The following is a 13,693-nucleotide window of genomic DNA, read 5'->3' on the forward strand; positions in this document are numbered from 1 at the left end:
AGCCATTAAGTAAACTTAGGGAACAAGTAAAGAAAATCCTAATGATCTGGGCATAGGAAAAGGCTGGATCCCACATTTCATCTCGGCAAGTCTTCTTGGTTTTGAAACGAAATTCTACCTGCACTTGAGCATTTCAGTCTTCAGGTATTTGATCCCTACTACCGCAGACTCTTTGATTGTTTGAAAAGTGAATTTTTTGGGATTTCAGTCCTTATTCCAATATAGCATCGAACTTCATTTCTTGTAATCCCGCCATATGGTTGTTGCAGTCTCATCAGACCCGTGCTCTCTGCATAACCCATTTTGTATGACGTTTTTAAATTTTGAATGGACTTTCTCAATTCGAATCTAAAAAAAGAATTCTCAAAACAAACCAAGCTCACTATGAGAAGACGAAACACATAGACTTAAGGTTGCAATTTATTAGGGATGAAGTTGACAAAGGAACAGTATTGCTTGAGAAAGTTTCTACTCGAGAAAATGCAGTTAACATGCTTACCAAGTCACTTCCAGTTAGTTAGTTCAAGCACTGCTTGAATTTGCTAAGGATAAATGAAGCCTGAAAATTACTGTGAGGATTCTGGGTTTTTTTTTTTTTTTTTTTTTTCTTTTTTTTTTTTTTTTTTTTTGGTTCTTTTTTATTTTTTATTTTTTTTTTTTTTATGAAGTGATCAAAGATTTAAAAAACAAGTGGAGAATTGTTAGCTTGTGTTTTTTATTGATGACTTCACAAAACTAACCGTTTTTAGCGAGTGGGTCTTATATCACCTACTGGTTTTGAGATAGCTAATGTTGTAGCGGTTAAAATATTGGCTATTCGTCTTATAGTAAAAACTTAGTTGGTGCTGTCTTTTATGGGTGTGAAGTTAGCTCCTTTATATATCAGATATGCTATGGCTTTGTGGCTGTATCGGCAACTTAGCAAACGTAAGAGGTACGTAATCCTTTTGAATCTTCAGTGAGAAAATCTGCAGAAAAGAGAGGAAGAGAAAGAGAAAATCAGGGGATTTTCTTGGGAAACACTTTGTGTGTTAATTAATATCTCTTGGGTTTGAGTGTGCGAGCTGTAAATGTGAGTTTGTAAATGTGTTTCTTGATGGGACAGTGGATGTAAGCTACAATCTGGAGGCTGAACCACTATAAATACTGTCACTGTTTTCTTGTCACTATTTTTACTGTTGTTGCTATATTTTCTGGTTTATACTCTTTGTGTCTTTCTTGTTTGGTGGTCTGGATAGTTTATAACAGAACATATACAGCTCCTCCAATCTAAGACAGTGGATTTTTCTGTAGGAATTTATGGAGATTTTTAAAGCGTATGACAGCAAGCAAGGTACTGCAAATTGTAACATTACTGTATCTTTGCCTCTTTGTTTCTCATATTATACTTTGATTGCAACTACCATTTCCACAAAAAATTAATTATTTACTCGACCTTTGATAGAGTATTAATCCGCCATATGATAGTCCTGCTTGTTTGGTGCCTCTTTCCTTTTATCAAATGACGCTGTTGCTTACTGATGTCTTTATAAATCTAAACTTCAGATTTTTCATTTGTAGTCTAACATCAATCCTGATTTTTCATTTGTAGTCTAACATCAATGTGTCTTAATTTTTTCTAATTACTTAATGAAATTCTTGACAGGGTTATAATTTTCACTTCACTGTTTGTTTGGATTGAACTGGTGTGTCGTTTACCTCATTTCGCTTTTGCTGATTTCAACAATGACAAGCTTTCAACCATGGCTGTTTCTCATCAAGTTTAGCACTTTCTTGTTTGTTTATTAAATTTGAGTATTAGAATATCTGCAGCATACCAACACACAACTCAAAACTGCAAAACTTCTGTTCTATCATTTCTTCATTTGTTTTTCTTCTTTTTCATGGACAAACAAGGGAGGTCTGCAGACATTCATTTCTTTTTCGTAATATAACAGATAGTTTTTATAGGAAGTGTTTCAGATTTTTTATTTTTTGAGGATCCATTTTCAATTGAAAATCTGTTTTATTCTTAAATATCAACATGTCTTCTTTTTTTCTGGGAAAACCCTCTAAATAAAGGGTTATTTGGTATTTTCAACACAAAAATAAATTGGAATAAAGGCATCACTTTGTGCTGACAGAATTGTATAAGAAGAAAATTTAACAGTAACCGTGAGTTACTTTGTTTTTTTTAACTATTACTAGATTATCATTTCCCTCATTATTAATGCTTACAAATTTAACATTTACTCAATGGGATTAAATGAATAAGGTTAAAAATGTAAATGCAATTGGCTTTTCTTGTCTTCCTTTCTCTTCTCCCTTGTCCATTGCCAGTCTTGAAAGTTCAATAAAGGTTGTTTCTTCCAGATATAGCTTAGATAGTTCTACATCACTTTTGTCATCACTCGCCATTCAAGTTGCGGAGGAGTGAGGAGCTAGACGCTAGATGCAGGGGAAGTATAGTTGTTGTTTGCTTGGATTTAACTATTGTGTCATCTACCAGATTTCAATATGGCTGATTTCAACAATGACAAGCTTCTCAATGTGACAGTTTCTCATTTGTGTAGCACTTTCTTGATCGTTTATTAAATTCAAGATTGGAGTATCTTCAGCATACCAGCACAACATTGAACTTTAAGTTGGTAATAGAAATTAATTGTGTAATCAACAAACTGCAAAAATTGTTACATGTTGCCTCCGCTAGGACAGCTACCTTCTTTGGAAAGCCTTCAGAGTTGGGGATTTGATATGCTGGAGATGATAGGCGATGAATTTTACAGTTATAGTTCTTTGAACACTAAGCCATTCGAGTTCTTAGAAGAGATAAGATTTTTCAGGAATGGCAGAGTGGAAGGAGCGGTGATTGGTGGAAGTGGAAGGCAGATTTTTCTCATGTGTGAAGATACTTGAGTTATGGAATTGTCCGAAGCTAAAGGGGCATGCTTACCTAATGATCTTCCATCCTTGGAAACTCTTGGAACAGAGGAAAGTCCCTCATGCGGCTGCAATATATACTGCCTTAGGAAACCACTGAATGACTCTTTACTGCCTAGTTGTGTTAAATCGATGTGTTTTATTTTCTTTTGTGTTTTTTCTTCTGCTTATGTGGCTATTTTCTGTTGTTTCTTTGCTGATGTGGTTTTTGTGGTTACACTCTGCATGGTGAAGTGGTATTATCTCAAAGCTGATAAAAAACGGCTCATTTTCTTGTAAGAAAGGCAGAGACCTTTATTTTCGAAAATAATAGATTGAATTCTTTTCCATTCTTCGAATGGTCATGGAATTGGACCAGAGTGAGGCCTGGACAGGCTGAGGACCTGAGACCTACTCCTTGGTGATTCCACCTCGTGACTCCCTACGTCAGCCCGCAACCTGGTGGCTTCACGCTCAACCTATTGATATCCATCTCCGTTTATGGAGAATTGAGAGGTGTGTCAACATGAAGACATTTCCAGAAGCTACATAGCTGAAAATTAAAATCTCTTTCAGAAGCTACATTGCATGGAGTGAACTGGTGTCACTTTCAGAAGAGTGATGGCAATCAAATTTAAAATCACTTTAGTAGTCTGCACAGCATTCAGTGAAATCTGGGAATTCTCAATCTCTCTTGCATCTTTGGATATCGGAGACATAAATGAATGGATGCATATGCAAAGGAGGAAAGGCAACTTCCCACTGCTCTCACTTCTCTTGAGCTAAAATATCTTACAAACCTGAAATCCTTTAATGAAATCGCCCTTCAACACCTCACTCCCTTCAAAATTTGACCCTTTATGCCACAAAAAGGGCTTCCCACCACTCTCACTTCTCTTTACCTATCTTCTCTTCAAAACCTGAAATCCATAATTATAGATGCCAACAGCTCCAGTGCTTGCTGCAAGAAAGGCCGTCTGCTTCTCTTTCCGAGCTGAGCATCACTTATTGTCCTTTGCTAAAGCCAGGTGCCGGAGAGGAACGGGGGAAGATTGGCCTACCATCTATCACATTCCTCGTATAATCATAGATTACCGAGATATATGATTGATCATGTCCACTTTGTCTAAAATTAAATTCAGGCACTTTATTTCTACGATCTTTTTGCATATAAATGACCATCACCATGCAAGACATGTTTCCTTGTTTTTCTCTTTTGCTTTAAGTAACTTTTGTAATTATACACCATGTAACGTTCAATACCCATCTAATTGCAATTCCATTTCATTTAATATGTCCATTGTTCTCTGCCATACAGTCCTGGCTTGAATGGTTCAAATCAAAGAAAAATGATTTTCTTATTCTCTACCATACAATTCTAGCTCTACATGACCATTTCAATCTGTCTTCAGGTAACTGATACCTGCTACCATAGAACTCTTCGCTTGTTTCAAAGTGCTTTGGGATTTGAAACCTATCATACTTCATTTCTTGCAATCCCAGCAAATGGTTGCTGCGGTCTGACTCCCAATTTTTCACTGTTATTCAATGTATGGCTCTGCTATATTGCATTCAGCATCCCCTGTATAACAAATTTTATTTCAGATGTTTAAGTTTCCAATAACGGACTTTCTTAATTCATTCGCGTAGTGTAAACCATATATTTCACATTATTGAAATGACGTATTTATGACAGTGAATTTTTCCGCAGGAATTACAGGATGTTTAAAGCACATGACAGAAAGCTACATACTGTAAAAATTGTAATCGATCTGCAGCTAGTTGTAATATCTGCTTCTCTGTATGTTGCACTCTTCTTTTCTCATATGACACCTTGTTTGCAACTACCCATTTTTCATACAATTAATTATTTTCTTGACCTGTGCTAGAGTTTCTATATGCTGTATGATATTCCTGTTTGGTGCCCCTTTGCTTTTATCAAATCTCATTGTTTCCCCTTCTCATTATAAATCTAACTTCAAAAATTTTATTTGTAGTCTAAGATCAATGCGTCTTAATTTTTTTCTCCTTACTTGAATGAATTCTTGCGAGGGTTATAATGCCCAGCTCACTCTTTTTTTGGATTGAACTGTTCTATCATCTATCTCATTTCATCATAGCTGATTCAACAATGTTATGGTTCGCACTTTGGCTGTTTCTTATTGAAGTGTAGCATTTCTTCATTGTTTATTAAATTTGAGTATTGGCAGCACACCAGCCCAAAACTCTAAGCTTATTGAATAACTAACAGAAACTAAAACTTCTTTTCTGCCATTTCTTCCTTTCTTTATTGTACCTCACTTTCAAGGTTGTGTTTGCAATGCTTGTGTAAGAAGATACTGTAATATTCAGTTCTAGCTGCGAACTCTCGTTTTCCTTCACTTGTCAAAAAGGATTTTCATCCCCTTGATGGAATAAGATTCACCTAAATTGATATTAAAATATCAACTTTATGACTTAAAAACATCGAAATAACTAGTTTAACAATCATCAAACACAAACATAGCCATAAGTAGATAACAGCAAAATATTTAGGATGCTTAAATTGACTAAGACTAGGACAAATAATGGATGTCATACTCATTTACTGCTTTTTCAGGTAAAAACTTCTAATTAAGAGTTATTTGGTGTTTTTGACACAAAACAAAATTGAAAACCAGCATCACTTTGTGCTGTTATCTTGTACAAGAGAAAAATGCATCTTAATAATAACTCAATAAGCTTGATGTTATCTTCTAATTAAAAATTGATGACCGCTGTGAAGAATGAATACCTTTTGGACTAAATAATGCTCCCAATGATGGAAAGCTAGCACAAATGGCATAAAGTTCTTCTTTATATGTCATCCACTTTTGGTGAGCATCACACAGCTTCTCACTAGAAAACTCAAAAGATCTTCCTTCTTAAGTAAGAACAGTTCCTATACCAACCACTGAGGCATCAGTTCCTACCTCAAACAGTTTTTCAAAGTTAGGAAAAGCCAAAACAGGATTTAAAATCATTTTGTTCTTGATTAAGTTGAAACTCTCATATTTCTCTTGTTCCCACTTGAATTTCCCTTTCTTCAAACACTTGGCTATAAATCCTTTGTAAAAAAAAGTAGCAAGAGCATGAAAACTTCTCAATTCGGTAGCTGACTTAGGAGCTGTCCAATTTTGAATTGACAGAATTTCTGATCATCATTTTGTATCCCTTCATCACTGATATTTGAACCCAGAACTTTGTTGGTCATCAAGGGATACAACAAAGGTTTGTAAAACTTGTTTCAGGTGCTGCCAATGTTCTTGCATGGACCTGCTATAAATCAGTATATCGACAAAATATAGATGTCCTTGGAAAGACATAAATGATCTGCTTGCCTCTGTGTATAGCCTCTATCAAATTGCCAAGGCTTTCCTGGCTGCACAAATGACAAGCTTCCATTCCTACATCATCACAATAATCCTCATCAGCATAGTCTTTTTAATTTGGCACCTTACAAATTTCAGTTACTTTATTCTGCTCCATTCTTAATCCACCCAATCTTTATGTGGCCATGGATGCCCAGGGACCTCGAGACAATGTTCTCACAACTGCCACTATTTATTTATTATAACGTCACCCGCCCTTTGTTCGTAGCAAAATGAGTCTTGAAACTATTATGTCATTGTAAATCATTGTGTTATCTGGGTGTCAACAAAAACCTCTAAATAATAAAAGACTAGTTGTACAAGGTCCACTTATATATGCATTCAGAATATTTCATGCAACATGTGAAAAATGAAACGATAGAGAGGTAGAAATGCATATTTTTCTGAATTATGGTTAGAATTTTGTTTGAGATATTTACTAGTTTTTCATGGCTTTGATCCTAATTTAATTTAAGTAGAAAATATTGAGCTGCCTATAGCATTCTCGTCCAAAATATAAGAAAACAACATTGGTGGTTATTATTCCTTAACTCCGTATCTTTTATAATGTCCTTACTCATCCAAAATTAAAAATTAAATTAAAATACATTAAAAAAAGAACTTAATATTAAGATTAATTTCAACTGGATACTCTATCTCTCTCTCTCTCTGTCTCTGTGTTTTTTTTTAATTAATGTTTAATGGACAATATCAACATATACACGTACATGTTTTCAATAAAAGAATAAATAAAACGTGGACTAATTTTTTTTTTCTTAGTGGACTAATTTTTTTTTCTTTTTCTTGTTCTTTATTTATTTATTTTTAAGAAAAATAAAGTAGAAGAAGAAAGAATTTAACTTCTCAACTCGCTTAGATAAGTTCCCAATTCCTGGTAGCTGCTGTAAATTAATTAAAAAAAAAACCGTCTTTATGAGTACAACATTACTGGCCTCTGCCTCATAATCGAACTCCTCTCTTTTGATGTCCGGTAGGAAAGAAAGAAAATAAGAAAGATGAATATGATAGAAATTATGAAAAATAACCCAAAAAGAAAAGAAAAAGAAAAAAAAAATGTCGTAAGAAAATTAAAATATGTCTTTGTTTGCTATGAATGAAAACAAGAACTATGTTATTCAAAAAAAACTTGTGTTGCAAGTAAAAGAGACAATATACATGCACGCTCCTATTTATGGGCAGTGCGATCATGGGATTTTGGGGGCATTAGGACAATTGATAAGTTTAGTATTTTTTATAAATATTTAAAATAAATAATAAATACAATAAATAAAAACAATATTTTTATTAAATTAAAAAGTATTCAAAATTACAAGCTATAATAGTAATAATTCTTAAAGTTCATTTAAAAAAATATTTACAAAATAAAAAAGAAAAACACTAATATGTCCATACGAACACTACCTAAATGTAGGTCTTTCATTTGTAACCAATGTTGTGGGGTGGGGTGGCCCATGTTGAAAGACAGTACCATTTTTATAATTAATACTAAATATGATATTTGATAGAAAATGGAAGATGATAGAACGATTTAAAGGATAAAGAAACTAAAAGGATAGAGTTAGATAGGATTTATATGTTGTTTATCAGGAAATAAACTTTAATCACACTAAAAGTTATAGCTTATTAAAGAAAAAAATAATTATGTTTGTAATATTTTTTTAAATTACAATATCATTTATAGATATTAATTGCTATTAATAAAAAAGTATAAAAAAAGCATAAAAGAATGAAAAGGGGACTATCTCTTATTGCTATTTTTACCACACTTTTAATATTTCAATTTTTAAAATTATTTTAAATATTTATTTTTAAAAATTAGAAAATATTTAAAAAAATTTTGAGAAAGTGTGACATTGCCTACCAGGTAATAATCAGGGCCGGCACTGTTTATATGACATAGTGGGCTGTTCATGACCCAAATAGCACGCCGATCTCTATTTTAGCGGTAGTTTTGTTGTGAAATACTTTGCAGTAAGAGACAATTAATGTTGTAAAAAATTAATTAAAAAAAAAAAGGACAATTAATGTAGTTATTATCATTTTTGTTTATAAAAATGGAATACAGATTACCTTTCAAAAAATATTTCTAAATCAATATATATATATATATATATATATATATATATATATATATATACAGTCCGTCTATGGTGCGGACGGTCCTCATACGGACCACAATATTGGTGACGGTGCGGACGGTTCTCATGCGGACCACAGTATTGATGACGGTTTTTCATAGTATTAGTGACGATTTTCTAAGAAACCGTCGTTAATATTATGAAAAACCGTCACTAATACTACAGTTCTCATACGGACCGTCCTCACCATAGAATTTTCATTTATATATATCTATATATATATATATATTTTTTCTCTTTATTAATGCTTACAACTTAACAATGTTTGAGTCAAATTGAATAAAAATAAAGGTGTAAATATAATAGTTATTTTTTTTTCCTTCCTTTCTCTCCTTTTTAATCCATTTCCATAATTTCTGAAAGCTAAGTGAAAGTGCTTTCTTCCAAGCATAGCCCAGTTTAATTTCTTCGAAGATTTATATAATATAGTGAATACTCAGTAAATAAAACTACAGAAGAGGTTCTTTTGGATTTCCTCAAAAATCATAAAAAAATTCATCCGTGAAATAATTATGTTTTTTTCCTCCTTATTTTAATTTTTTTTTAATTGTTTAAAACTACGACCCTTAAAGATAATGTTGTTGTAATTATTCATTTTTTCATGAAACTTTAGTTAAAGAATAAAAAATGTGTACAAAAGTTTACATCTAGACATATATTAAATATATATATATATATATATATATACACGGAAAATAATAAATATATAGATAAACTTTTTTTATGTCTATATATATATATATATATATATACGGAAAAAAAATAAATATATAGCTAAACTTTTTTTATGTCTATAAAGATATATATATATATAGTTTATTCTTTTTCTTTTTCTTTTTTTTTCATGCTTTAAGCTTTTTTTAAATTATCTTTTTGAAAGACTTTACATATCTCTGCATATACAAATGTTATTATATAAAAAAATAATAAAAATATACATAATTTTGTCAAAAAAAATTACATAAATAATGCAATTTTATTCTATTAGTGGAGAATCATTGAAATATTCTTTTTTAGGATATAATTGTTAAATTTGATAAAGTAGAATTCTTATTCAAAACATGTTATTTAATTTTATTTTATCTATCAAATAACCTAAATACATTCGGCTATAAATTAATATGTGCCACCTTTTGGTTGTTTAAAATTTCAGTGTTTAATATTTCGGTTATTAGTTGTTTTTTATATATTATCTTATTTTGGGGTTTTTTTTTTTTGATCTTATATTTCAATTTTGGTTATATTTTTTATTATTTAATTTTAATTTAATTTAATTTATTGAATGGATCCAAATCATAAGCATGGATATGAACCATGCTATGGATTTTTGGTTGAAGTTGATGAATATTATATCAAAGTTGACAATGATGAATTAGAATATGCTACAGAAACTAACCCAGAAAATAAAATGTTTTTCAATCAAATCTATCGTGTTTGAAAAAAAATGTTTTATTTTTATTTGTATTAAAATAAAAATAATGGTTTTATTTTATTTAATATTATTTTTTTATATTTCCAATTTATGTTTCCTTAAACGTTTCCGATAATTTAATTGCTTCTAATTTACCTTACCCTGAATGTCTCTAATAATCCAATGTTTTCTAATAATATATTATCTTTTTTAATTTTGTTGCAATGTTTTTGTAACATAAAAATGATAAAAATGAATTTTATATTTTAGAATTCGAAAACATGTTTTGCAAAATGTTTGAAAATATTCCCAAAAATTGTAAAACTGCATTTGATAAATATTAAATGTGATGTAATATGTAGAAACAAATATTACTAAAAATTATAAAATTATACATATTAGTTAAATAAGAGATATATTAGATGTATTTGAATTTTTTTATGTAGAATATAGGTATGCAATTTCAGAAAAATTAACTATTTTTATTTTTAACAAAAAATTTAACTAAATTTAACTATATATTTTCCTTTCTTTCCTTTTTTCCTTATTATTTAGAACTACAGTTTCGAAGAATAAAATTGTTGTAATTATTTTTTTTTCCTTTTTTAAACTTTAAATAAGCTTTTTTTATTTTTGAAAATTTTAAATATCTCTATATATTCAAACGTGTTTACATAGATAATAAATAAAGATATGGCGAATGTGATACACAGACCTAATGTAGTAGCTTCATCAAGCCCCTCCTCACGTTTTTGCTGGAAGTGCTTTCTGGTAGGATCCATTCGATCATCGACTTTGTTCGTCGGAACAAACTAGATTATGGGCTACTCAACAAGTTGGTTATCATGTTGTTGTTTGTTAAACTAGTCTTGAATGATGTCGAGAAGAAGCAACTCACTGACTTAGCCATCAGGCAGTGGCTTCAAAAGCTCAACGATGCAATCAACAACACCGAGGACTTGGTGGATGAGATCAACTCTGAAGCTTTACGATACAAGATTGAAAGTGGTCAGTGTCAGTCTTCTAGAGCAGGTGCATTGTTGTTTCAGGTACGCAATAATGAGTCATCTCCCTTCACGTGATATATAGTTATGTGTAGACGTGTTATCTTTATCTTGGTAACTAAAGTCTTCTATATGTACCAGTTCAGTATTCAATGAAGAAGTATCTTTCCACATTAAATAATTTTCTTGTTCTTTTATGGTATCAAAGCCACGGGCCTCACACGAGAATTTTTTTTTTTTTCTTTTCCCAATGGCTCATATGCAGTCTGATGAAACCTCCTCTACCTCTAAATCTATTCCCATTGTTCCAATTCAATCTAAGCCCACTATTCATGGTTAAACTCTTATAGCTCTTAATGTTGCATCTCAAGCACCATTAAAACTGACAAACTCAACATATTTTCCCTGGCGTGCACAATTCGATTCTCTCTTCACTGCTTATGATTTATATGGCTATCTAGATGGCTCTACTCCTTGTCCTCCACCAACAATCACAACTATCTCTGATTCTGGCACAACTGTTACTCCAAATCCTACTTATCTTTTTTGGGTTCAGCAAGATAAGTTCCTGTTGAATGCTTTGCAAGCTTCTCTTACACCTAAAATCTCCCATTTGGTCTCTGGCACTAAAACATTTGCTGAAGTATGGACAAAATTGGCCACCTAATTTGCCAAATCGTCTCGCTCTCATATCATGAGGTTAAAGGAACGACTCACCAAGCAGCAAGGACATCGTTCAGTTTCAGAATATTTACTTGATATTAAGACTGCGGCTAACGAACTGGCACTACTCCATATGCCGGTCACAAATGAGGACCTCATTCTTTATGTTCTCAATGGACTTGCTTCAGATTTTAAAGATATTTCGACTGCTTTTCGAACCCGTGATAATTCTGTCTCGTTCGATGATCTTCATGAACAATTAGTTGAATATGATTCTTATCTCAAATGGTTATCTCTTCAATCACAACTAATGTTGCAAATCATTCCTCCCTTTCTTCACAGAAAGGTCTAAAATCTTCTAATGGTTATACCTCAACTGGTTCTTTTCATAAATTTTCTTCTCGCGATTGTCCAAGTAACTATAAAGGAAAGTGCCAATTATGTGATCAAATTGGTCACTCTGCCAAGTTTTTCCTTCTCTAAAACAACAATGGACATATAATCCTTCTCGGTCCACCCTGCCAGGCTACGTTCTACTCCAATACCTCATGCATATAATGTCAACTCCATTAATCAAGGAATATTGGGTACTCGTCCATAGTCGCAGTATTCTGCCAACCCGACCTGGCTACTTAATTTTGGAGCTTCTCATCATGTGGCTACAGACTTACAGAATCTTGCAATTCATTCTGAATATGATGGAACAGATGAAATCTCTGTGGAAAATGGTAACTCTCTGCCCATAACTCACACTGGTTCTACTTTTTTAAAAACATCAAATAGGTCTCTTCTCTTATCAGATGTTTTATGTGTTCCCATTATGAAACGAAATCTACTTTCCGTTTCAAAACTTTGTAACTCTAATAATGTCTATGTGGAATTTATGCCTAATTGTTTTGTTGTAAAGGATATGCAGACGGGCCCAGTTCTTCTAAGGGGACCACATAGTAACGATGTCTATGAATGGCCTTCCATACACCTCCATCTCTTTGCATTAACAGCCAATAAAGCCTCTTTTCATGACTGCATTCTCGTTTAGGACATCCATCTACTAAAGTTCTTCACCGTATGCTCTCTCAGTTTTCTCTACCAGTGTCTACGTCCAAAACTTTTAATTGTAATGCATGTGATTGTAATAAAACACACAAACTTCCTTTTGGTGTGTCTTCAATGTCTAGCTGTAAACTCCTTCATTTAATTTATTCAGATGTTTGGGGACCCTCTAAAATTCAATTGTATGATGGTTACAATTATTATGTTATTTTTGTTGATCATTTTACCAAATACATATGTAAAAAATAAATCTAATGTTTTCCCTGTTTTCAAAAAATTTAAAAAGGTTGTTGAAAAGTATTTCCAAACAAAAATAATATCTTTTTACTCTGATAATGGTGGAGAATTTATTAAATTAAAACTTTTTTTTGAAAAGCATGGAATTTCTCATTTTTTGACAACTCCTCATATACTAGAACAAAGTGGGTATGCAGAGAGACGTCATAGACACATTCATGAAACAGGTTTAACTTTATTAACACATGCAAATTTACCATTAAAATTTTGGATGTATGCATTTACCACTGCTGTCTTTCTTATCAATAGGTTAATAATTCCAACTCTTTCCAATATCTCACCATTTCAAAAGCTATTTAATAAACCTCCTAATTATAAATTCCTTAAAATTTTTGGATGTCTTTGTTATCCACCTTATAAGCCATATAACCATCACAAATTGGAGTCTTCATCTCATCCTTGTATTTTTCTAAGATATCTTCCCTCCCAAAGTGGTTATAGGTGTTATTCTCCTTCACATGATAAAATAATTATTTCTAGACATGTGAAATTTGTTGAAGCCATATTTCCTTATAAATCCACTCCCATTCACCTTAGTTCCCCTTTGTCAACAAAACATACTATTGACACATCATCATCTTTCAAGTATGGCCCACCTCATCACCTAATACCTTTTAGTGATAAGCATCACTATTCCAACCAGTCCATTATGTCATCTCCACCTCCTCCTAAGCTTATCCCTTTTACAGCTCTATCTTTTGTTCCCTTTCAATCTATCACACCATACCAACAACAATGTCCTTCTATTTCTTTTACACCTCTATCTTTCATACTTACCCAATTTGTCATGCCATCATTAACTCCATGGAATCCTACTCC

The 13,693-nt window shown here is 32.1% G+C and overlaps 1 long non-coding RNA gene across 1 annotated transcript; it reads left to right on the forward strand.

Moving 5' to 3' along the window:
- LOC125422457 (uncharacterized) lies at positions 1-4,174 on the forward strand. The gene is made up of 3 exons (XR_007241099.2): positions 1-144; positions 1,294-1,333; positions 2,320-4,174. It is a non-coding gene; the product is annotated as an uncharacterized LOC125422457 (long non-coding RNA).
- Positions 4,175-13,693: the final 9,519 nt, after the last annotated feature.

This window comes from Ziziphus jujuba, chromosome 2 (assembly GCF_031755915.1).
Source record: "Ziziphus jujuba cultivar Dongzao chromosome 2, ASM3175591v1".
Taxonomy (NCBI): domain Eukaryota; kingdom Viridiplantae; phylum Streptophyta; class Magnoliopsida; order Rosales; family Rhamnaceae; genus Ziziphus; species Ziziphus jujuba.